This window comes from Gorilla gorilla, chromosome 19 (genome assembly GCF_029281585.2).
Source record: "Gorilla gorilla gorilla isolate KB3781 chromosome 19, NHGRI_mGorGor1-v2.1_pri, whole genome shotgun sequence".
Taxonomy (NCBI): domain Eukaryota; kingdom Metazoa; phylum Chordata; class Mammalia; order Primates; family Hominidae; genus Gorilla; species Gorilla gorilla.
The window spans coordinates 48,476,866-48,499,895 of record NC_073243.2 but is presented as its reverse complement, the minus strand read 5'-3'; the positions used below and the strand labels follow the sequence as shown (position 1 = coordinate 48,499,895).

General features: G+C 40.9%; 1 long non-coding RNA gene across 2 annotated transcripts in view; it reads left to right on the top strand.

Annotated features, from left to right (window-relative positions):
- The window catches only part of LOC129528107 (uncharacterized), a 124,700-nt gene that overhangs the window by 64,578 nt on the left and 37,092 nt on the right, over positions 1-23,030 (top strand). The window contains exon 1 of one of the 2 annotated variants that reach the window (XR_010131758.1): positions 1,885-1,967. The exons of the other annotated variant lie outside the window; for it this stretch is intronic. This is a non-coding gene — a long non-coding RNA (uncharacterized lncRNA). Of the gene's footprint in view, positions 1-1,884; positions 1,968-23,030 lie in introns of those variants that run through there. 2 annotated transcript variants of the gene reach the window in all.

Sequence of the window (23,030 nt, the reverse complement as noted above, 5' to 3'; positions counted from 1 at the left end):
GAAGTTCTTAGAAGCAAGTTCTTCTCCTCAGTGGATGCCTGAGGTCATTTTGGCCAGGCCCAATTTCTTTGAGACTGTAAGCCCGGGGAAATTTGCATGACTGCTTTAGAGACTCCTGCTTTCTTCCCTGATTTGTCTGACAGGCAGTCGAAGTACAGAGTGCACATTAGAACAACTGCAGAGAACAGAAACTCCTGTCCAGGGGTGCCTCCTTAAATGACTCATTCCTGGAGTCCAGATGTGGGGAAGGCAAAGACCCTGAGAAATCTATGTAATTTGGAAAGCAGAAAAGAGACTTAATCCAAGTTAACTTGCTTTCTCTTGGTGTCATAGCCACCAACCACAACCCAATGACACCACTTGAAGAAAAATTTGAAGTAAATGGCATCTTGTGAAACTTCCCCCATCCCAGAACACTCGAATTGTTTTTTTGTTTCTTGCTATTGAAAACTAGATGTTACTAGATATGTTCTGAAGGCTTCTATGAAAAGTTATTTCTCATAGTGAGCCTGCTTCTTAATATTTCTCATCCCTGTGCAATTTTGTGTTCTCTTGTACCTACTTTAAGTTATAATCTGCTCTTAACATCTTAGTACAGCATAGTCGACCAGACTGTCAAGGGCAAAGTAGGGGATTAGAATTTGGAGATTTTTAGAGAAAGGGAAAGGCTTTCTCTGCAAGGTGTTTCCCAAGGGGACCCTTGGCAGCCTCCAGAATTCTTGGCAGTGGGCAGATCCCAGTCTCTCAGGCTTCATGGCCTCACAGCTGGACTGTGTGGGAGCCTCCTGACACTGGTTTTGGTGATTAGCATCAGATTAGTCATCTTTAGAGATCTCTTCCTCCATGCCTGTCTCCTGCCCAAAAATGTCCGTGACTTTCTATTGCCTATAGGATGAAATCCAAATCCCCTAGGCTTTCTTTTTTCTCTCTCTTTCTCTTTCTTTCTTTTCTTTTTTCTTTCTCTCTTTCTTATTTCTTTCTTTCTTTCTTTCTTTCTTTCTTTCTTTCTTTCTCTCTCTCTCTCTCTCTTTCTTTCTTTCTTTCCTTCCTTCTTTCTTTCTCTTTTTCATTTTGTCACCCAAGCTGGAGTGCAGTGGCACAATCATGGCTCACTGCAGCTTCAACCTCTTGGGTGCAAACGATCCTCCTGCCTCAACCCCCTAAGTAACTACAGGTGCATGTCACTACGTGTGGCTAATTTTTGTATTTTTTGTAGAGATGGGGTTTTGCTGTGTTGCCCAGGCTGGTCTCAAACTCTTGAGCTCAAGTGATTTGCCCACCTTGGCCTCCCAAATTGCTGGGATTACAGGCGGGAGCCACTGCACTTGGAGGCTTTCTTTCAATAAACTGGTTCCTAACAATATGCTGCCCTTAGGTGCCATTTCCACTCCCTGAAAACTCCTTTCTGACCAGACTCACTGTCTCCTTAACACACCTGACCAAACCTACCTCCTTGCCTCTGTCAACCTGTACTCCACAAATGCCATGGCTTCTCCCGTCTACCCTGCTGAGTCTCATCCAACCTTCCTACCTACTTAAGGCTCAGCTCACCTTGCTGTTCTATGTGTAACTTTTCCTAATCTTTCCCAATATATAGCGTTTTCTCCACTTTTGAATTTCTACAAGTACTTTTTGTGCAATTATCATGCTGGTCCTTTGTTTTCAACTAGACTCCTTGAGTGTCCTACTCCTTGTAACTATTTGCTAATTGATTATTCTTTCAGAATCAGTATTTCAAGCATCCAAAATGTGTAGGAGAATATGCACCCAAGGACGGAGCAGAGAGACGAATAGAGGAACGGAAAATGTTGCCTACAACCATGATGTTCTCAATGTTAGCTGACTGTGTTCTAAAATCCACTCCAATTCCCATTTTGGGAGTTGCTATGTGATGAAGGTCTGCCCCTGTGGTGTTGGGACAACTTGCTCACGGAGTTACAGTTCTTGCCTAACAGGAACCCACCATGGTAAGAAAAAGACTCAAGCTGGTTTATTTGTTTTTAAGGTTGCAAGGTAATCAAGTCCATAACCACACTTGCTCTCACATTTACCAAAATAGGCCAATCTCAGAACTAAATGATAAAAATGAAAATTAATCAGGGACTCCCATGGGCCTCACATATGGCAGTTTTGAATCTGTTCTTTTTTTCACTATCATAATTGTTTTTTTAAACTCATTTTCTCTGCTTGAATACACAACTGTAAAAAAAAGTGGGGGTAGTGGTGGTGAAAGAAATGAATAAACCCATGGAAACAGTGAGACATCTACAGAGACAAAATTAGGAAGGAAGGAAACAAAAGCAATTTCAGTATCTCTGTGCAAGGCCTGCATACCTTTCCTTGCCAATACCCGTGGATCGGGCTTGTCTCAGGAGGTAGCAGGTGTTTCCTTGACTCACACAGAAAACAAGCCCTTGGGCTTCTTGTGCTGTTAGGGCAAGTTACATTCAGCACATGAACACTGGACCCTGCTTTGCCTGTCCGTCCTTCCCAGAAGAGACACAGATCACAGATGATCAAGTAGTTGAGAAAACAGTTCAAGAGGAGGCTTTGTATCTTTTCTTTCTTTTCTTTCTTTCTTTCTTTCTTTTTTTTTTTGAAACGGAGTCTTGCTCTGTTGCCCAGGCTGGAGTGCAGTGGCATTATCTCGGCTCACTGCAGCCTTTGCCTCCCGGGTTCAAGTGATTCTCCTGCCTCAGCCTCCTGAGTAGCTGTGTTTACAGGTGCCTGCCAGCACGCCCAGCTAATTTTTGTATTTTTAGTAGAGACGGGGTTTCACTGTGTTAGCCAGGATGGTCTCGATCTCCTGACCTCATGATCCACCCGCTTCAGCCTCCCAAAGTGCTGGGATTACAGGCATAAGCCACAGCACCCGGCCCTGTGTCTTTTCTTAATTTGAGCGAACTTAAAGTAAAAACACTTCTTAACATTATAAAGTAGGACTATGTCCCCTCCATTGAATTTTTGCCAAGAAGTCGAATAGGGATAGAAAGCAAGCAACCAGATAGAATATCATGCCCCAGAAAGTCATTTACCTTGGTAGAACATTACCACTTTAACACATAGAAACCTTTTCACACTAGTTAACAAATAGCATTAAGCATGATTCAAGTCAAGATTTTAAAAACTTGGCTGATGCCTCTCATTAAGAGTTGAAAACTATATAAGACTCTTGCTCCGGGAAACTGTGTTCTGACATTTTAATAGTATTGCGTTAGCAAGAGCAGAAAATCCATGAACTTAGATTCACAGAAAGTAAATCAAGAATCCATCCAAAATGGAGTGCCTCTTGCTGAGTGATGGGATGGTTTTCATGTGAGATGTCAGTGCAGCTTCTATACTTGACATAAAAGTTCCCATTAAAAAAAAACGGAACTGCTGCTCAGTTTTTTTTTCATCAAGCAGAGTTACCTAAAGTGCTTTTTAGAAGAGACTATTAGGAAAGGAATGGAAAGTAGTCATTATGACTAATCTGCTTTAGGAGTTGGGGTAACCAGTATTACAGGAGGGACTTTCAGAGCCATGGGGACCTTTTAGGCAACTCAAATTCCTTCAATTGTTTGCAGTGGTCCTCTCGAGGGGATGTAATGAGCTGACATGCACCAGAACAGATAGAATGCACTGCCAGCTGGTAGTTTACTCTTGTACAGGAAAGCTGCTTTTCTAACACACAACTCTTTGTTGTGTTAAAGAGAAATAAATATATAAAAGCCTAAAAGTAAGCTTTCAATTCTTTATGTCTGGCAAAATTGTCAGTACAATGTGCCTTGAGGATATATCCATGGTGCTGTCTTACAAGGTTATTATGAAAGAATAAGCTCATACTATAATAACCACCCCATACACTTTACAGTTTATGAAGAACTTACATATACATTTTCTCAGTTGAACCTCACAACATCAGTGGGAGGCAGGGGAGGCAGATATTATTATCTCTTGAGAGGGAGTGACCCTGCTGCTGCTGCTGTATATGTGTGGCTTTTGGTTTAGGAAGACTAAGTTGATTGTGTTGTATTTTCAAGTATTTTATATCGTACAAGGATGTTTATTGCAGCACTGTCTATAACAAGGAAAAATTGGAACCTACTCGAATGCTTGCTAATAGGGGACTGATTAAACTATGGTACAAGCTTAGATATGACTCTGTAGTCATTAAGAATTTTGATGAGGTATTAGAAATAAATGTATTGATGTTGAAGTATATTTATTGATGAAGGAAATTGTTCACAATATTTCAGCCAATAAACAATAGTATATGCATTTTTTTGTAATAGGAAAAAATGCACACGGTAAAATAGTGGTTATCTTTGTGTGCAGTGAATATGTATGATACTTGTTTTCTTTTTCATGCTCACCTATCAATTCTAATTTTAGTGTCAATAAATATTAAAAACGTACTATCTGACATTTTCAGCGAGATTAACTTTTACAATGAAAGTTAATGGAAAATATATGGCTCCACCTCTGGGCCTCACGGGTACAGTGATCCTGGGCATGTAGATGTGTCAGCCATGGTCGTGGCAGGGCCCTGAGGTCAACTAGATGGCACAAATGGAGTGTGGATCAGGTGTGTCTTACAGTGCTGTGCAAAGGGATAAGGAGCAAACAAGGGTGACAAGGCACCAGACACCAGCAACACTGGGAAGCCACGATCACTCCTAGGGCCAAAAGGACAAAAGGAGGAAATAGAGTTACCAAGTTACCAGAGCCCTGGGGACAGGAGTTGTGAACGAACTCCCCTCATTCCATGGGAGCTACAACAGCAAAGCATCACAGGCTTTGTCAGACACCAGTGAAGACAGGAAGAAGTGCCCTGACCTCTTTCCTCCTGTATTTCCTGCTGGTGCCTTCTGCTGACCAAGCCCTATGGGAAGCCAGCTGGCAGGAGATTCCTAGAGTCAGCCTCCTGGTGCATAGCAAGGGGCAAAGCAGGGCAAAAAATGGGTCTGGCCATGGGGGCTGTGCAGCAAACACAGTGAGCAGAACACAGGTCAGTCCCTGAGAGAAAAGGGTGTTTCTTAGGAAGCTGAAACAGAAAGGAAGAGCCTGTTGGGGCAGGATGGCCTGAGTAATTTGATTTTTTTGCCTGTGCTCAGAGCTTCAAACGTGTGGGAATGGGATCACAGATCACCTAATGCAAACTGAGAACAAAATTTCTTTATGGAATTTTATGCAGAGATAAAATTGTGTACCTTTGGACCCCAATAATATCATCCTTGCTGCTTGAAGAGAAGAGGGGACTGCCAGGGAAAGGAAGACCGAAGTCATCTCAGATGTACCTCACTGCTACCTGCTGTCCCATCTTTATTCCTATGCTCTCTCTCACTTCAGTGTCTTTGTCACCAGCCCCACATGATAGCTTAACAAGAGGTAGCATGCATCTAGTGAGCACTTGCTTAAAGCAAGCAGTGGGGGAGGCACTGTTTGTGGTAGGCACTCAACCTGATTAACTCATTTAATTCTCACAACAACCCTATGAAGAAAGTGACATTGTTCCCCAATCTACTGAGCAGCTAAGAACATTGATAATGGAGCCAGGCTGCTTAGATTTGAATGCTGCCTCTGCCATTTCCCAGCTCTGTGACTCAGTTTTCTCATCTGTAAATGGGGATAATAATAGTGTCTACCTACTGGGATGGTTGTGAGGATTAATTGGAGAAATATGAGTAAAGTGTTCTGAACTGGGCTTCACATAGCAAGCCTAAGTCTCCAGTTCCCACATAAGGAAACTGAGGCATAGAGATGTTAAGGTACTTGCCTCAAATCACAGGGTTGATAAACAGCAGACCTGGACTCTGACCAGGAAGTGGGGTTCCTTCATGTGGGCTCTGAACCACTATCCAGTATTGCATAAAAGGGCCTTTCCCATTCCCTCCCTGCTACTTTGAGCAGAGAGAATGGGATCACACTCACTAACTGCCTAAATGAGTCTCTCACATTTTGGAACACGCTCCCCACTGCCCAGATGAAGATCTGCAGAAATCTCATCAATGCTTCAAACCGTACTCCTCCAGGGTCACTTCCCACTTTCTCCAGGCAGAAGGAAGAGTGCAGATCCCCAGCAATGGTCAGCAGCAGATGGGGGCAGGGGTGTAGTGGCTTTTTTGTCTCATCTTCCTTGGGATCAGACAAAACGGAGACTGGAATTGTGAGGTTTTCAAGGCCCAGGTCAGCAGGTGGGTCTTCAGTTTCCAAAATATATACCATGGAGAGTCATGACTAAAGCACACTCCAGCTCAGCTATCTGCTCTTGGCCAAAATAGGGGATGGGGCAGCCTCCTTCCTTGCATGGAGAATGCCAAGCACGTCACCATCATCAGTTAATCCCCTAACCTATGTAGGGTCAGGAGCAGTCACCTGGGTAAAATAATGAGGAAAAACCAACATGAAACATCAAGGTAACTGACAGAACTCAGATGGGAATTGAAGAATTCTTTAAGCCTGGGCCACAGCATGATCTCTCGTGTTCTTTATTTCATTTCTTGAAAACTAGCTTACCTGTATTTCTTTCTTGCCTTCCTCTTAGCCAGGGGCTTTATAACAAGATTTTTTGTCAGTCTCATCTTTCATTTCAGAGTGAAATATGATCAATTACCAATGACAACAGAACACACTGAAAGCTGTGTCACCAGTGAGTCAAAAGTCCTCAATGTAATGTCCATGACTTGTCGAAAACACAACAATCAAGTGGCCATTCAGCAAATCTCTTTTCCTTCCATTCTTTTCTTCTTTCTTTTTTTCTGGCCTGGTATTCAATGTACATTGAAATAATATGAATGCAACAAGATGTCCTCAATTTCACAGGTGCCTAGTGATCAAAGTCAAAAGAGATTGCCTAGTGTTCATAGAAAACAGAAACTCTTCCAAAAACATCATGCACCAGTGAAAAGTATATAAGTTTGCAAAATGTTGGTTGGTGCTTCATTTTCTCATTTTACTCATCTTCATAAAGTTGCTTTTAGGAAAGGAGTCATTTAGTCAATTATAATAGTTCTTCACTGAAACTGAGCTGGGTCACACATACTGCTGAGTGGTGCCCTGGCTGGAGCCTGGCATCTGGCCTGGTGAGAGTAGGAGGCAATACAGAAGAGGCTCTGTAGACAGTTTCCTTATCTGTCAAATGAAAGGGATAGGCTAACCTTAAATAATATGTAAGGTTTCTTTCAACCAAAGAAACATATGGTTTTCTCCCTAGCTCTGGACCTGAGCTATGTTCTGAGTTTTTAATTAATTCAGAAAATGCTCTTAGCTTTGAACCGAGTGTAGGGGCATCAAGATGTGAGTAGCAGAGATAGGAGAGTAGGTGGATGCTGGGCCTTTGCTGCCCATAGTAGGATTTTCTGGTGATTAGAAAATGTGCCCTCAATCAGGCAAGAGAAAGAAATAAAGGGTATTCGAATAGGAAGAGAGAAAGTCAAATTGTCTCTGTTTGCAAATGACATGATTTTATATCTAGAAAAACCCATGGTCTCAGCCCAAAGGCTTCTTAAGCTGATAAGCAACTTCGGCAAAGTCTCAGGATACAAAATCAACGTGCAAAAATCACAAGCATTCCTATACACCAACAACAGACAAGCAGTGAGCCAAATCATGAGTGAACTCCCATTCACAATTGCTACAAAGAGAACAAAATACCTAGGAATAGAGCTAACAAGGGAAGTGAAGGACCTCTTCAAGGAGGACTACAAACCGCTGCTCAAGGAAATCAGGGAGGAAACAAACAAATGGAAAAACATTCCATGCTCATGGATAGGAAGAATCAATATTGTGAAAATGGCCATACTGTCCAAAGTATTTTGTAGATTCAATGTTATTCCCATTAAACTACCATTGTCATTCTTCACAGAATCAGAAAAAAACTGTTTTAAAATTCATATGGAACAACAACAAAAAAGCCTGAATAGCAAAGACAATCCTAATCAAAAAGCACAAAGTTGGAGGCATCATGCTACCTAACTTCAAACTATACTACAAGGCTACAGTAACTAAAACAGCATGGTACTGGTACAAAAGCAGACACATAAACCAATGGAACAGAATAGAGAACTCAGAAATAAGACTACACATCTACAGCCATCTGATCTTTGACAAACCTGACAAAAACAACCAATGGGGAAAGGATTCCCTATTTAATAAATAGTGCTGGGAGAAATGGCTAGCCATATGCAGAAAATTGAAACTGGACCCCTTCCTTACATCTTATTCAAAAATTAACTCAAGGTGAATTATAACTTAAATGTAAAACCCAAAACTGTAAGAACCCTAGAAGAAAATCTAGGCAACACCATTCAGGATATAGGCATGAGCAAAGGTTTCATGACAAAAACACCAAAAACAATTGCAACAAAAGCAAAAATTGACAAATGGGACCTAATTAAACTAAAGAGCTTCTGTACAGCAAAAGAGACTATCATGAGAGTGAACAGACAACTTGCAGAATGGGAGAAAATTTTTGCAGTCTACCCACTTGACAAAGGTCTAATATTCAGAATCTACAAGGAACTTAAGCAAATTTACAAAAAAAACAACAAACAGCCCCATTAAAAAGTGAGCAAAGGACACGAACAGACACTTCTCAAAGGAAGACATTATGTGGCCAACAAACATATGAAAAAAAGCTCAACATCACTAATCATTAGAGAAATGCAACTCAAAACCATAGTGAGATACCATCTCATGCCAGTCAGGATGGAGATTATTAAAAAGTCAAGAAACAACAGACGCTGGTGAGGCTGTGGAGAAAGAAGAAGACCTTTACATTGTTGGTGGGAATGTAAATTAGTTCAACCATCCTGGAAGACAGTGTGGCGATTTCTCAAAGACCTGGAACTAGAAATACCATCTGACCTAGCAATCCCATTACTGGGTATATACTCAAAGGAATATAAATCATTCTTTTTTTATTATTATTATACTTTAAGTTCTAGGGTACATGTGCACAACGTGCAGGTTTGTTACATATGTATACATCTGCCATGTTGGTTTGCTGCACCCATTAACTCATCATTTACATTAGGTATTTCTCCTAATGCTATCCCTCCCCCATCCCCCCACCCCATGACAGGCCCCAGTGTGTGATGTTCCCTGCCCTGTGTCCAAGTGATCTCATTGTTCAATTCCCACCTATGAGTGAGAACATGCAGTGTTTGGTTTTCTGTCCTTGCGATAGTTTGCTCAGAATGATGGTTTCCAGCTTCAACCATGTCACTACAAAGGACACGAACTCATCCTCAAAGGAATATAAATCATTCTATTATAAAGATACATGCATGCGTATGTTGATTGCGGCACTATTCACAACAGCAAAGGCATGGAATCAACCCAAATGCCCACCAATGATAGACTGGATAAAGAAAATGTAGTACATATACACCAAGGAATACTATGCAGCCATAAAAAGGAATGAGATTATGTCTTCTGCAGGGACATGGATTGAGCTGAAGCCATTATCCTCAGCAAACTAACACAGGAACAGAAAACCAAACTCTGTAGGTTCTCATTTATAAGTGGGAGCTGAACAATGTGAACATATAGACACAGGGAGGGGAACAACACATACTGGGGCCTGTGGGGTGGGGGCAGGGGGAGGGAGAGCATCAGGATAAATAGCTAATGCATGCTGGCTTAATACCTAGGTGATGGGTTGATGGGTGTAACAAACCACCATGGCACACTTTTACCTACGTAACAATCCTGCATATCCTGTACATGTATCCCAGAACTTAAAATAATTAAAAAAGAAAAGAAAAGAAAAGAAAATATGCCCTCCTTGGGCGGAAGTGCCTCTAGGGCACAGGGCTTAGTGAGCTGACAGTTCCTTTTATAAATTAGGAACAGACACCCTTCCTCTGTGTAGATGCAGCTTGTGCCAGAGTGCTCTGCTTGGTGAATGAAGCCCTCACTTACTCTTCAGCCAAGCCCGGTTGGACAGGGCAGCACCTGCGCAACCTACCCGAAGACCAGTGGGATGGGTGCCACAGCCATGAGCAGAATCCTTTCAAAGCCTCCACAGTACCTAGGCAGGAACCTTGTTACCTAAATACACATGCACACACACACACACACACACACACACACACACACACACACACACACATACACATCCCTTTGATGCCAATGTGAGTAATTTCTTGAACTATAACACACAGACTTCTCACTTTACAGAAAAAGCATGCTTTATGAATAAGCACAAGAGAGATAGTGTCTTAGCCTTAGTTTTCCAGAAAGCAGAGCCTGGTAAAAGTGCATGAATGCAGGTGGTTTGTTTTGGGAAATAGACGCACCAGGAATGGGAGACTGACAGATATCAAAGAGGAGGGAAGGCACTCCATTGAACTGGTCCCTATTGTGGTAAGTGGGCCTCCATCCTGCTTGGCTCTCTGAGGAACTATAGAGATTATATCTTAGGACTGTCCTCCCAAAGGACAGAAGAGAGGAACAATTCCTGGCTTCTGGCATCTATTGGTCAAGGGTTTCCCCTGGAATGCTTACTCCTCAAACATTCTGTGGAAACATGTCGGAATGTAAGTTGTTGGTGGTGCTAGCAGAGGCATTGGGGCAAGGAAGGCAACCCCATGTCCAGATAAGTGTCTATTCTGGAAAGAATGAATCACTGATCCTTCCAGTGTAGAAGGCATCTGATGTAAAAATCCTATCACCAAGTGACTGGCTGGTCTTCTTCAAGACATGTACAACATGGAGTGTTTCACATCAATCTCTCTGGTGAAAATCACATATTCAGGACAGCAGTTGCTAGACTGGTCTTGATGGGATGGCACTAATGCCATTGGGGCCATGCAGACCCTCTGTCCCTGTCCCATGTTCCCTCTGTCATGCAGTGGCTAGGGAGAGAGGCTGGCTGGTATCCTTAGGACATCCTGTCATCTCGTTATTCAGTGCCTCACTTGCAGAGGAGGTTCTCTGGTGGGCCTTGATGTGAGACAGAAATCTACATGCTATGTGTCCAGTGCTATAAGTCCATCTTCTTTGAGGCTTCTGACTCAACCAGCAAGCCATTCGCCACTGCCAGTGGGTCCAGATATAACCTTAACTCAGACCACTTCTCTTGCCCTACAAAGAGAATGAGCAAGTGCATTGTTCTCGGCTCTGCTTACTGGGAGGGGTAACTTTCACTGTCCTCAGGGCCACCCCTCCATAGGACTCTAGCCTGGTGGTAGTCACATTTTTCACTACCACCAGCCTATTAAGGCAGCCCATCTATGAACTAAGTTCAAGTTTTTGTCCTCATTGGTTGGTTATACGAAATTATAAGACTTTAGGCCGGGCATGGTGGCTCACGCCTGTAATCCCAGCACTTTGGGAGGCCAAGGCGGGCAGATCACCTGAGGTCAGGAGTTTGAGACCAGCCTGGCCAATATGGCAAAATCTTGTCTCTACTAAAAAAACAAAAATTAGCCGGGCACGGTGGCCCGCGCCTGTAATCCCAGCTACTCATGAGGTTGAGGCACGAGAATCACTTGAACCCAGGAGGTGGAGGCTGCAGTGAGCCAGATCGCACCACTGCACTCCAGCCTGGGTGACGGACAGAGACTTTGTCTAAAAAAAAAAGACTTTAGATGTGAACTGAACAAGAGAGGTAGATAACACAGAAATCTAGGGCAGATGGAATTGACTTACGCCCTCTGGATCTCTTCTGGCCCATTTCATTGTATGATGGATTACTGCTGTGCCTGCCAGACATTGTGACCAACACTGTGGATCTGAAAATACTCAGCTCAACAGGGGTTGCTCTGGCTGCATGGTCACTTGATGTCCCATGTGCAGAAGATTCATCTCTGTCAGAGCTCAGGATGGAGCTAATTTTCAAATGGTATGTACTTTTCTGTTGGAGAAAGAAGGCCTAGTTCCAGAACCACAGGATCTGTGCTGCAACTCTCCTTGCTGAACTTGTCAGAGACTCCATACACATAATGTCTTTATTTGCAATAAGTAGCACCATTAAGTCTGCTGGCCATCTAGCACGAGTGTCAGAGCCACTTGTATCACAGCCAGGATCTGCTGCAGATCTTACTCTGACATTCAAAACTGGCAGCCTTGCAAGTTACCCAAAAAATGTTAGAGCAATATTCCCAAGAGAAGTATTTGCTATCTCTGACTTCTAAATATTTTTAAGTGGCTTTAAAACACCTAAAAATTATTTGACACTCTTTCTATCAAGAGATGGGGTCTATGTCCTATCCCCTGGAATCTGGCTAGGCTTTTTACTGGTTCAACTAATAGAGTATGGTGAAAGCTACTACACTATATAGTATAGTACTATACTACATAACTTTAGTATACTATAGTATATACTTGTGTGTATATATAAAATATATATGTATATAATATACATATATACACACACACACAATACATATAGTGCAGTACTATACTATATGACTCCTGAGGCTAGATCATAAAAGACCAGGTCACTTCTTTCTTGTTCAGTAGGATCCTTCCTCTTCCAACTACTTGCAAACTGCTGTATTGTGAAGAGTCTAAACCACACGGAGAGGGTATATGTTGGTGCTCCATTCGATGGTCCTCACTGAGCCCAGTCTTCAAGTGACACAGCTTAGGCATTAGAAATGTAAACGAAGATGACTCCAGAAGATTTCAGCCCAGTTTGTGTCACCCCCAAGCCATTTGAGTTTTCCCAACTTAGCTTCTAGCCAGCCTTTCTCAACTAGAGTTTTTTTATCTGAACTACAGAAGACAGAAAATGGTTTGAATGACTATTTTCTCAGTTCTACCAAGTATGGCACGTCACTATATCATTCTAGATACCTAGGAGAGAAATTAGTTCATTTCATATAATTGAATGCTTTAAGGGATTACAGCTGAATTCGATTATGGATGCCCAGTTTAGCAAAGCTGGCAGGAATATAAAAGTAGAGACAAGATATTCCTGCTGTTCTCTGTCCAGATTCCTGACCCACAGAATCCATGGGTTTAGCCATATTGTGGCGCTTTACATCAGTAAGTTTTGGGGTGGTTTGTTATGTTGCAATAGAAAGCCAGAATAAGGTACAAGAGCTAACATCTTGTGCTTTACCTCAAAGACTCTGTGCCAGCATGCCTCAGATTAATGGACTCCTAAAAATGTCACTGATGGGCAGGTTGGGGAATCTTTGTGAGGTTTCATTCTCACCCCCTGACACTCAAGTTGCTACTTCTGTTTAGCAGGTTAAATCTGCATAATGCCATCAAGATAGTGTGCCAGTATAGTCCATATGCCTATGGAATATTAAGACAATTAAGATCCCTGCAGACTATTTTGTGACATTGCCCAAGAGGCTTCACATAGCCTTAGGCAAGACTGTCAATGTGTACTGATGTCCTTCTTACTTAGAAGAGACCTGCTTTTGATCCCGTTTATTGATGAGGATTGAAAAGAACATATTCACCAGATCAATAGCAACATACTGAGTGCCAGAGGCTGTGTTGGTCTGTTTAGTAAAGATATCCCATCTGGCTCAGCAGCTAAGATTGGAGCTACCACTTGATTAAGTTTATGGTAGTCCACTGTCATCCACCATGATCTGTCAGTTTATTTTTCCAAGCACCATACAGGTGAATTATATATAGAGATGCTGGAGAACATCATCCAGCAGAAATGGTGGTACCAATTCTCTTTGCTGGTGGCACTCATTTTCTTTTGGAATAGTGCTAACTTGGGTACAGTCTCCTGACTGGTGGGGTTGTGCTGGATAGTTTCAGAGACTTCCACTTGTCCCTTCCTACCCTAATGGCTTTTACTCAGTAGGCTAGGGAACCTGTGGGCAGATTCTGCCGCTACTTTGCTTATCCATCCAAATTATGCTCTTGGACAATGGGGAAATAACCACAGGTTGAGTTCATGGGTCCATTTGATCCAATTTGAAGTGTGCTTGTGGCAGCTTTCCTTTTTTTTTTTCTAATTCTACAAGTCAAGTACCACTCTAGTTAGCCATTCATCTGTCTCACCAGTGGGAATACCTTGGTCTCTTAGCCACTGCCACAGGTGCCTGACAGCTGAGGCATCTTCCAATCTGATTGTCCATTATAGTAATCATATGTACCTATACTTTGCTACTGTCACTTAAGAATTGCTGCCTGGCCCCTCACATTCCAGAATCCTGTTATCCTGATTGATGCTAAGAAGTCCAGTGTTGTAGCAGCATCTCATACTATCAACTGCAGTTTATGAGGGACAGACACCATTGGCACTTCTCAAAAGAAGCCAGTGCTTTCTCATCAGTGCATTTCTTATTGCTTTAGTCAAAGGAACACCCTCTGGGACTTCCTGGGGAATACAGACAGATGCAGAATTCTCTGATCTCACTAATAAATCCATTTTAACATTTCTATCTCCTTCTGACCCTTCCTTGATACTCCACCAAATTTATTCTAGCAACTCTACCTTATTCACTATAGCCTATTGTGTTCAAGCTTCAAAGAGTCACCCTACCAATGTGTTAGGACTGGATCCAGATGTTTTTGCCAGGATATTAAATTCTGAGTCATGGAAGAAGACTTGCATATCAATTAATTCTTCCTATCCATCTTTATATTCAGGATTTCCTCGTCCAAGTCTCTCAAGATGTATTCTCACTTGTGTTTTCCTGGATTCTGCCAGTGCCTGTTTGCTAGGTCTTGCAAGGCTTTTGATATAGAAGGAACAGGCATTGTATTTCCTGGATCAGGCTGTGCTGAGACCTGACTCCAGCTATTGGTTATGAGAAGAAGGCAAGGTCAGAATTTGAGGACAAGCATTGTCCTGCAAAGCACTTGCTTCAGCTGAGGACTTTGCTGCATTTCTGCATAAGGGCAGGCTGTTTAGAAACAGGGAGATGTTTTCTTCCTTTGAGTCCAGAGTGTTCATAAAGCTGGAGATTTACTATTTGCAGGCTTGTTTACTCAAATATTCTTATTCCAGGTCTCAGGATCCTATTCCTTTCATATTAGGAGTTTTGACTTTGCAAAGAACATCTGTTGAGGCCGTGCATTCAATTGTCTTTGTAATCCTGCATGACTTAAAAGTGAATTCTAGTCTTGATTTTCAGCAGAGTCCATCCTGCAACTGCAAAATTTAAGGATATGTTAGGACATCGCCAAGCAGGTTTGATAATCTGGTGGTTAGTTGTCATAAGCCTGTTTGTGACAAATCATATTTTCCAAAGATGAGTGCAACAATATCTTTCATCCCACATGGAACATGTACTTATCTGTCTCCCATTATGAGATGAAATCTTGCTCTTTCACTCCCCTAAATCTGCTGAGCCCTGTGACTGCTTTGATGAAAAGAACAAAGTAGAAATGATATAGTGCCAATTCTGAGTATAGCCGCCCTAGTTCTTCTACTTCCTGCCTCTTAGAATGCCTGCTTGGGGGAAACCAGCCACCATGTTCGAAGTGTGACTACCCTGAGCCCTCTATGCTGTGAGAGCCCCAGATGAGTTTGAAGCTGACAGCCAGCATCAGTGCTGGCCATGTGAGTGAGCCATCGTGAACTTCAAGCCCAGAGAAGCCTTATGTTGTCTCCAGACCCAGCTACCATGTGTCTAGAACCACATCGGATACCCTGAGTGAGAACCAACCAACTCAACTAAGTTAGCTTACCATGTCATAAGAGAAAATAATACACTGTTTTGAGCCCTAAGTTTTGGGGTAGTTTGTTACAGAGCAGTAGATAAAGAGAATAGCTTATAAAGCCATTAACAAAAGCCAGCCAAGTCCCGATTCCTGTAATTATCACTGTGCCACACTGCTTAATTGGCATAGGTGCCACCTTCCACCTGCTTCTCCTTCCAGTACTCTCCGGTGCAATGCTTCTTTGTGCCATCCCACTTATGATCAGAAATGGGCTCCTTCTTCCTGTCATAGTGGTGAATGGTCCATCTTGAGCATTTGATCCTGAGCATCTGATTTCTAGAACCACTTCTAATGCGCACTAGCCATCTGATACCAACTGTCTTAGCCTGGATTTCTCAAGAAAATGAAGCCCGAGAGAAGGCTTTACATGCCAAGGCCAAGGTTTTTAGTTTTATTTTTTCCTGGAGTTGAAGCTCATCAAACTCTATATTTATAATAGGTGCATTTTTAATATGTAAATTATACCTTAATAAAACTGATCTTAAAATAACTGTTTTAGAGTCAAGACTTCCCTGAGTGCAAATCCCAACTTTGTCACTTATTAGTTGTGTGATCTTGGGTAAGCCATTTAACTTCTACAAGCTACTTCTCTGTGATATGGATAATAATAGTACTTATCATATATGGTGCTTGTTAAAAATGGAGACAGTAAATAAATATAAAGTGCTTAGCCCAGGTCTGGAGCACAGTTAGCACTCAATTAACGTTATCTGTTATTATGACCATTACTACTATTAATAGTACTTAAATATGTAATCAAAGTGAATTAACAGTAATGTATACAGCTTTCATTCTATCATGTGACTGTGATCAGACTCAAGAGATCTGTTTATTGTCTTCATCAAGTCTGAAATTGAAGAGTCCTTCCTGGACTGGAGGAGATGGAAAACTGAAATGTCACTTTCTTATGTGGCTCTTGATACTAATTAATAGCAGCATGAATGCGTAGAGAGAGCACAGATTTGGAAACAGATAACCGCAGGTCCCAATCTCTGACCCTTATTGACTGTGTGATCTTAAGCAAGTTGCTTAACCTTTCAGAATCTTTGTTCTTTTACATGAAATAGGAGAATAGAGTACCTAACTGATAGGATTGTTGTGAGGGCTTAATGAGAGAATGTATGTGTGGTAGCCATTTTCCAAAGAAAGCAGCTATTCTCCAATAATGGCTCCCCAGTAAGCTTTACCTCCTGGTATTCACACCCAAGACACAAATATGCTGCCACATACCCACACGGCGAAGTCATTCCCAAAATTTTAAGTAACCGATAACACATTTTAGCCCAGGAGGAAGTAATCTCCTCCTACATTGAAATGATACTGCCTTTTGTAGCTAGGTCTTAAGAAGCATTGAAGTTCTCTGCCTTGGTTTCCAGGAACTTGGTAAAGAATCCCAAAGTAAGCAATTGAAGAGGGCATGTGGAGACACAGCGAGGACAGCCAGACCCAAACTGTTCAACCTACCCCAGCTCAGATATCACATACATGAGTGAAGGACTTGCTCTAGAAGAAACCACATGGAGAAGAGTGGAGGACCCAGACAGTGGCCTTTTGTTTTGTGTGGGGAATACCCATCCTCAGCTATTTGAGCCACCCCAGTTGAGGCCACAGTCTTTGTGGGACAGAGAAAAACAGTCCCTACTTGTGCCCTGACTAGATTTCAGACTTCCAGAGTCACAAGCATAATACAATAATTGTTGTTTTATACCCCCATATTTTGGGGTGGTTTGTTACACACCAATAGATACCTGGGATAGTATGTATTTGAAGCTCTTGGCACATAATAAATTAGTTCCCAGCACAGAGTATAGCATTTTAAGAATTCCTTTCTAAGTAGGCAGCCAAAGTGTTTCATTGTACAGAATTTAGAGGTTGCCATGTTTTGTACCAACTGTCTAGGCTTAGACCAGGGATTGTGTCTGACCCTCAGAAGGTTGGCCTGCATCCTAGGAGATGGCCTGGTTAGGAGCTCTGGGAGAAAGTTATGGGCCAGAGGCTGGGAAGCAATGCAAACTTTAAGGAGAAGCCATGAGGAGGAAGAGGAGATGACAAGATCACCTTCCAGTTCTCCGTGAACTGGGGAGTCTGGGTATGACCGGCGTTGTAATTTGAACGATGTTCTAGTATTCTGTCTTTCTTCCCTGTGAACACCAACAGTACCCATTAACTGGAGCATCCTGAATAAATGGTTCTTGCATCTTCATCCCATCTGTGTATTTTCCATTTTTTGCTTAAGTTATTATTAAAGTTCACTTTAAGCATTACCTTTAAAATTATCTTTAAAGGAGGTTACTCCTAGGCTAAAATGTATCATCAGTTACTTAAAATTTTGGGAATGGCTTCTCTGTGTTGGTATCTGGCAGCATATTTGCTCTTTCCTGCAGTAACTTCAGTGTTCTGTGGTCTGATCAGCTGCATCTGTATCCTACATTGCTCTGTGTTGATACTCCAATGATTAAAACAAGATTTGAAAATCAGTTGCTTTTGTTGAGAAGAGTACCTTCAGATTAGGTCTAAGCTAAAACGGCTCCCATAGGGCGGAAGCTTAGGTACACCCTGAGACTTCCTGAGTTATAATCTTTAAATATCCTCTGCAGCAGTCTTAAGTTTCACTGTTTGATCTTTTCCCAATATTTTAGTTACACTTTGAAATGGCAGCAAGTCTAATGTAATAAAAGAACAAAAGTATTTTCAAAATGTTTCTAAGAGTGATGCCTTAGGACAAAAAATAAGATGAGCTGAGCAGGGATGAGAGTTTTATCTGGCACGTAGGGAAAGACTGGTCAACATGGATTAGCTGGGAGAGACTCGGCTTTACTTCAGTGAAAAAGACTTGAAGGTGTTGGTTGACCACAAACTTAATATACACTCAAAGTGTGGCACTTTTTCCAAAGGATTTAATCAAGTTCGTACTAAATTCATTTTAAACAATACCCAGGTGAAGGAAGGTCATTGTCATAACTAGACACTGCACTGATCTGACTACATTGAGTATGTCAGTGCATTCAGCAGTTATTCAGGGAGCCATGACAAGCCAGATATCCAGGACACTGAAATGTCTTCAAATGAAGACTTAGATCAGGGATATTTCATTTCTTCTACACATATAGCTATTCTTTCAACAAAAATTTACTGATCATCCCTATGTGCCAGAACGGTGCTAGCGAAACAAAGATGTAGAGCCAGTTTCTGTTTCAAGGTACTCACAGTCCAGTAGGACTGACGTGCAAGTAAGTAGACAATTACCATTCAATAATGGAATTCAACATCCTAATTTGCATACACACAGATAGCCTAGGAACTAGAAGAGGGAGTACCCAGCTCTTCCTAAAAGGGTCCAGGACATTTTTTCTAGAGGTAATGCTTATAGTGGCATTTAAATGATTTTAAAAGTTAATGATTTATTATGTGCATATAATGAATAAAGGCAATATAGAAATAGGGAAGAGTCTAGGCAAAAGCTCAGAGGAATGAGAGAGTGGAGCATATTTAGTAAAGAGCAAATGGTTTTATAAGGCTGGGGTATAGGAGGCAAACGGGAAAGGGGAGAATGATGAGGCTAGGAAGATAAAGGCAAGCTCATGAAAGGAACTTTGTGGGCTCCAAGGGAATTTGAATTTTATCCTGTAAGAAATGGGAATTCACTAAAGGAGCACTTTGGTAGAAGTATGGAGGTTTGATAAGCCTAAGGACAAGGAGACCAGGTTGGACGCTGTTGCAATAGTACACATGAGAAATAATGAGAGTCTGAAGCAGTAGTCATAGGGAAAGAGGGATAGAATGAATGGCCAGGACAAAGAAACAACTCAGTGGTGTGCTCATTAGCCCTTCCAGGCCACAATCTCTAACATTTTATACAGCCCACTGATACTTCATCTCTCCCTTCCATTGGCTCTTCTCACCATCAACACACCCTAGATTTTACTAGTGTATCTTGTTTATTGTTCATCTGCCCCTCTAGAGTGTAAGTAAACTCCATGAGAGGCAGGGATTTCTGTATGTTTGGTTCACTGCTATATCACCAGTACATGACACATAGGTACAAAAGTATGCTCTCATTGATAGAGGAGGTAGACTCATCTTGTATTATTCCAAAGGATAAAATTCACCTAACAAGATATTTAATAATACAAAGCTGAATATTTTTCCTTTAAGATCAGGAACAAGACAAGGAAACCACTTCTATTCAACATTGTAATAGAGTTCTAGCCAGTGCAATAAAACAAGAAAAATAAATAAAAGTATTCAAAGTTGAAAGGAAAAAGTAAATGGTCTTTATCTGCAAATTATCTATGTAGAAAATCCTATGGAATATATAATACAGTGATTAGAACTAATAAATTAGCTTGGCAATGTTGCAGATAGAAGATCAGTCTAAATACTCAATTGTATTTCTGTGTACCAACAACAAAGTATTGGAGATTAAAATTTAAAACATAGTACTCTTTACAATGACTTCAGAAATGTGAAATACTTAGGAACAAATTTGACAAGATTACAAAATGTTGCTGAGATAAAATTTAAAGAGCTAAATAAATGGAGAGATATACTGTGTTTATGGGCTGAAAAACTAAATACTATTTCGATGTCAATTGTCCTCCAAAGTGGGTTTCTTATAGGCAGCATATCTATTTATTCACTCTGCCAATATCTGTCTATTCATTTTGGTATTTAGATCATTTAATGTGATTTATTGATATGGTTAGATTTAAATCCATCTTCTTGTTATTTGTTTTCCGTTTTCTCCGTCTATTATTTGTTCTCTATTTCTTCTGCCTTCTTTTAGATTGCATGTTTTTTATGATTTCATTTTATCTCTTTTGTTGTCTTCTTAGCTAAAGCTCTTTGTTTTGCTATACAGCTCTTTACACATAGCTTAAAAACCTTATAACAAACTACATCCATTATCCTCACATTATGTACACAGGAACAACAACAACAACAACAAAAACCAAAATGGCAGCAGATCCATAATCCTTCCAGATTTTGTGCTATTTTTGTCATAGATTTTTCTTTATATATATTATAAACGTTATCATTTTTGTTTAAATAGTCAATTACCTTTTGGAGATAATAATAATAAAGCTTACATATTTGCCCATGCTATGACCATTTCCATGCTCTTCATTTCTTTATGTAGTTCAGATTTCCAATTTGTGTCATCTTCCTTCTGACTAAAGGACTTCCTTGAACATATTTTGCAGAATAGATCTACTGGTGACAAATTCTTTCTTCTTTTGTATGTCTGAAAATTCTTTATTTTGCCTTCATTTTTGAAAGACCTATTCACTGGTATAGACTTCAACATTAACAGTTTTTTCATGTTTAAAGGTGTTGCTCCACCTTTAAACAATGCTCTCACTTGCATTGTTTCTGATGAGGAACTTCTCCTGTTTTTTTTTTTTTTTTTCTCTATACATAATGTGTCTTTTTTCTATGACTGCTTTTAAGATTTTCTCTTTACACTGGTTTTGATTTTGAACAATTTGTTTACATTGTTCCTTGATTACCTTTCTTTCTTTCCTTTCCTTTTTCTTTTTTTTTTTTTTTTTTTTTGCTTTTTTTTTTTTTTTTGCTTTTGTTGCTCATTGCCCAGGCTGGAGTACAATGGCACGATCTTGACTCACCTCCACCTCTACCTCCTGGCTTCAAGCGATTCTCCTTCCTCAGCCCCCCAGATAGCTGGGATTACAGGCATGCGCCACCATGCCTGGCTAATTTTGTATTTTTAGTAGAGATGGGGTTTCTCCATGTTGGTCTGTTTGGTCTTGAACTCCTGAGCTCAGGTGATCCACCTGCCTCAGCCTCCCAAAGTGCTGGGATTACAAGCGTGAGCCACCGTGCCCAGCTGATTACCTTTTCTTTATGGTTCCTGTGCTTGGGCTCTTGTTCTCTTTCCATTCCCCCACCTACTCTCCTTCTAGACACAAATTACACTACTATTGATCCACTTGAATTTGTTCCATGAGCCAGTGAGTCTCTGTTCTTTTGTTTTTATTCTTTTTCCTCTCTGTGGTTTGAGAATAGTGTCTACTGCTATGTCTTAAAGTTTCTTAAAATTTTTTCTGCAATGTTCAATCTACCACTGATTTCATCAGTGAAAATTATATCTTAGAAATTGTAGTTTTCATTCCTAGATGTTCAATGTAAATATCTTCTAAGTTCAATTAAAATATCTTCTATGTCTGTTCTTCACTAGTTGATCACATGTAATACAGTTATAAGAATTGTCTGAATGTCCTTGTCTGTTGATTCTAACATCTGTGTCAGCTCTGGGTTGGTTTTGATTGGTTGCTATTTCTCCTTATTATTGGTCATATTTTCCTACCTTCTTGCATACCTGGTAATTTTTTTACTGAGTACCATACTTTGTGAATTTTACTTTGTTGGGTACTGGCTATTGTTGTATTCCTACAAATATTCTTGAGCTTTGTTCAGTGATGCAGTTAATTTGCCTATAAACAGTTTACTACTTTTGGGTCTTCTTTTTAAGATTTGTTAGGTGAAACCAAGAGCTGTTTTCAGTCTACTGTGAGTTATTTTTCATTACTGAGAAAACAGCCTTCTGACTAGTATATCCAATGCCCCACAAATTATGAGGTTTCTCAGTGTGGCTGGTAGAGACAGGCATGGTGCTGTTCCCTCTAATTTGTGGAGGTAGGACTTTCCTCGCTGGAAAGTTTCCTCACATGCATTTGTTGATCAGTACTCTGCAGAATATTCAAGAGGGAGCCTTGGTAGATCACTGGCGTTCTTTCTCTGTACAGCTCTCTCCTCTTCAGTACTCTATCCCGAAAACTCTAGCTATCTTGGTCTCCAGGAATCTCATTTCCATCTTTTCTCAGGGAGTTCACTGGACTCCTGTGTCTGGATTCCCTGCATGAGGGCTGGAAAGTTCTCCCAAGGCAGTAAGTTTTTTGGAAGGCTTATTTTGTAGAGGCAATTGTTTGTTTCCTATCACTTGAGCATCACTGTTTTTTTGTTGCCTGACATCCAGTGTCTTGAAAAGTGTTGCTCATTATTTTGGTTGTTCCAGGAAGGAAGGCAAGTCTGGTCCCTATTATTCCATGTTAGCCGCCAGCGGAAGTATCTCTATCTTTAAGAAATCCAACACTACAGCCGACCTTTCATTTGTAGAACATGTCTTAGGTATCCTGCCATGTGCAAAGATTTTGTGTGCAGAAACCAAGCTGAATTTATCTTAGTAACTCCAGATAACTGACACAGGCCTTTGCAAATCGGTGGTAAATTGAATTGCTATAGGACAAGCAGGTGAAATTTTCACAAAGGGATATTTTTTGCCTTATGCAAGAAAGAAATATCTGATAGTTTAGTAATGAAAACTTTGAAAAGACATAGTGATCTTTCCATCATGAGAAGCATTCAAGCAGAGTGCA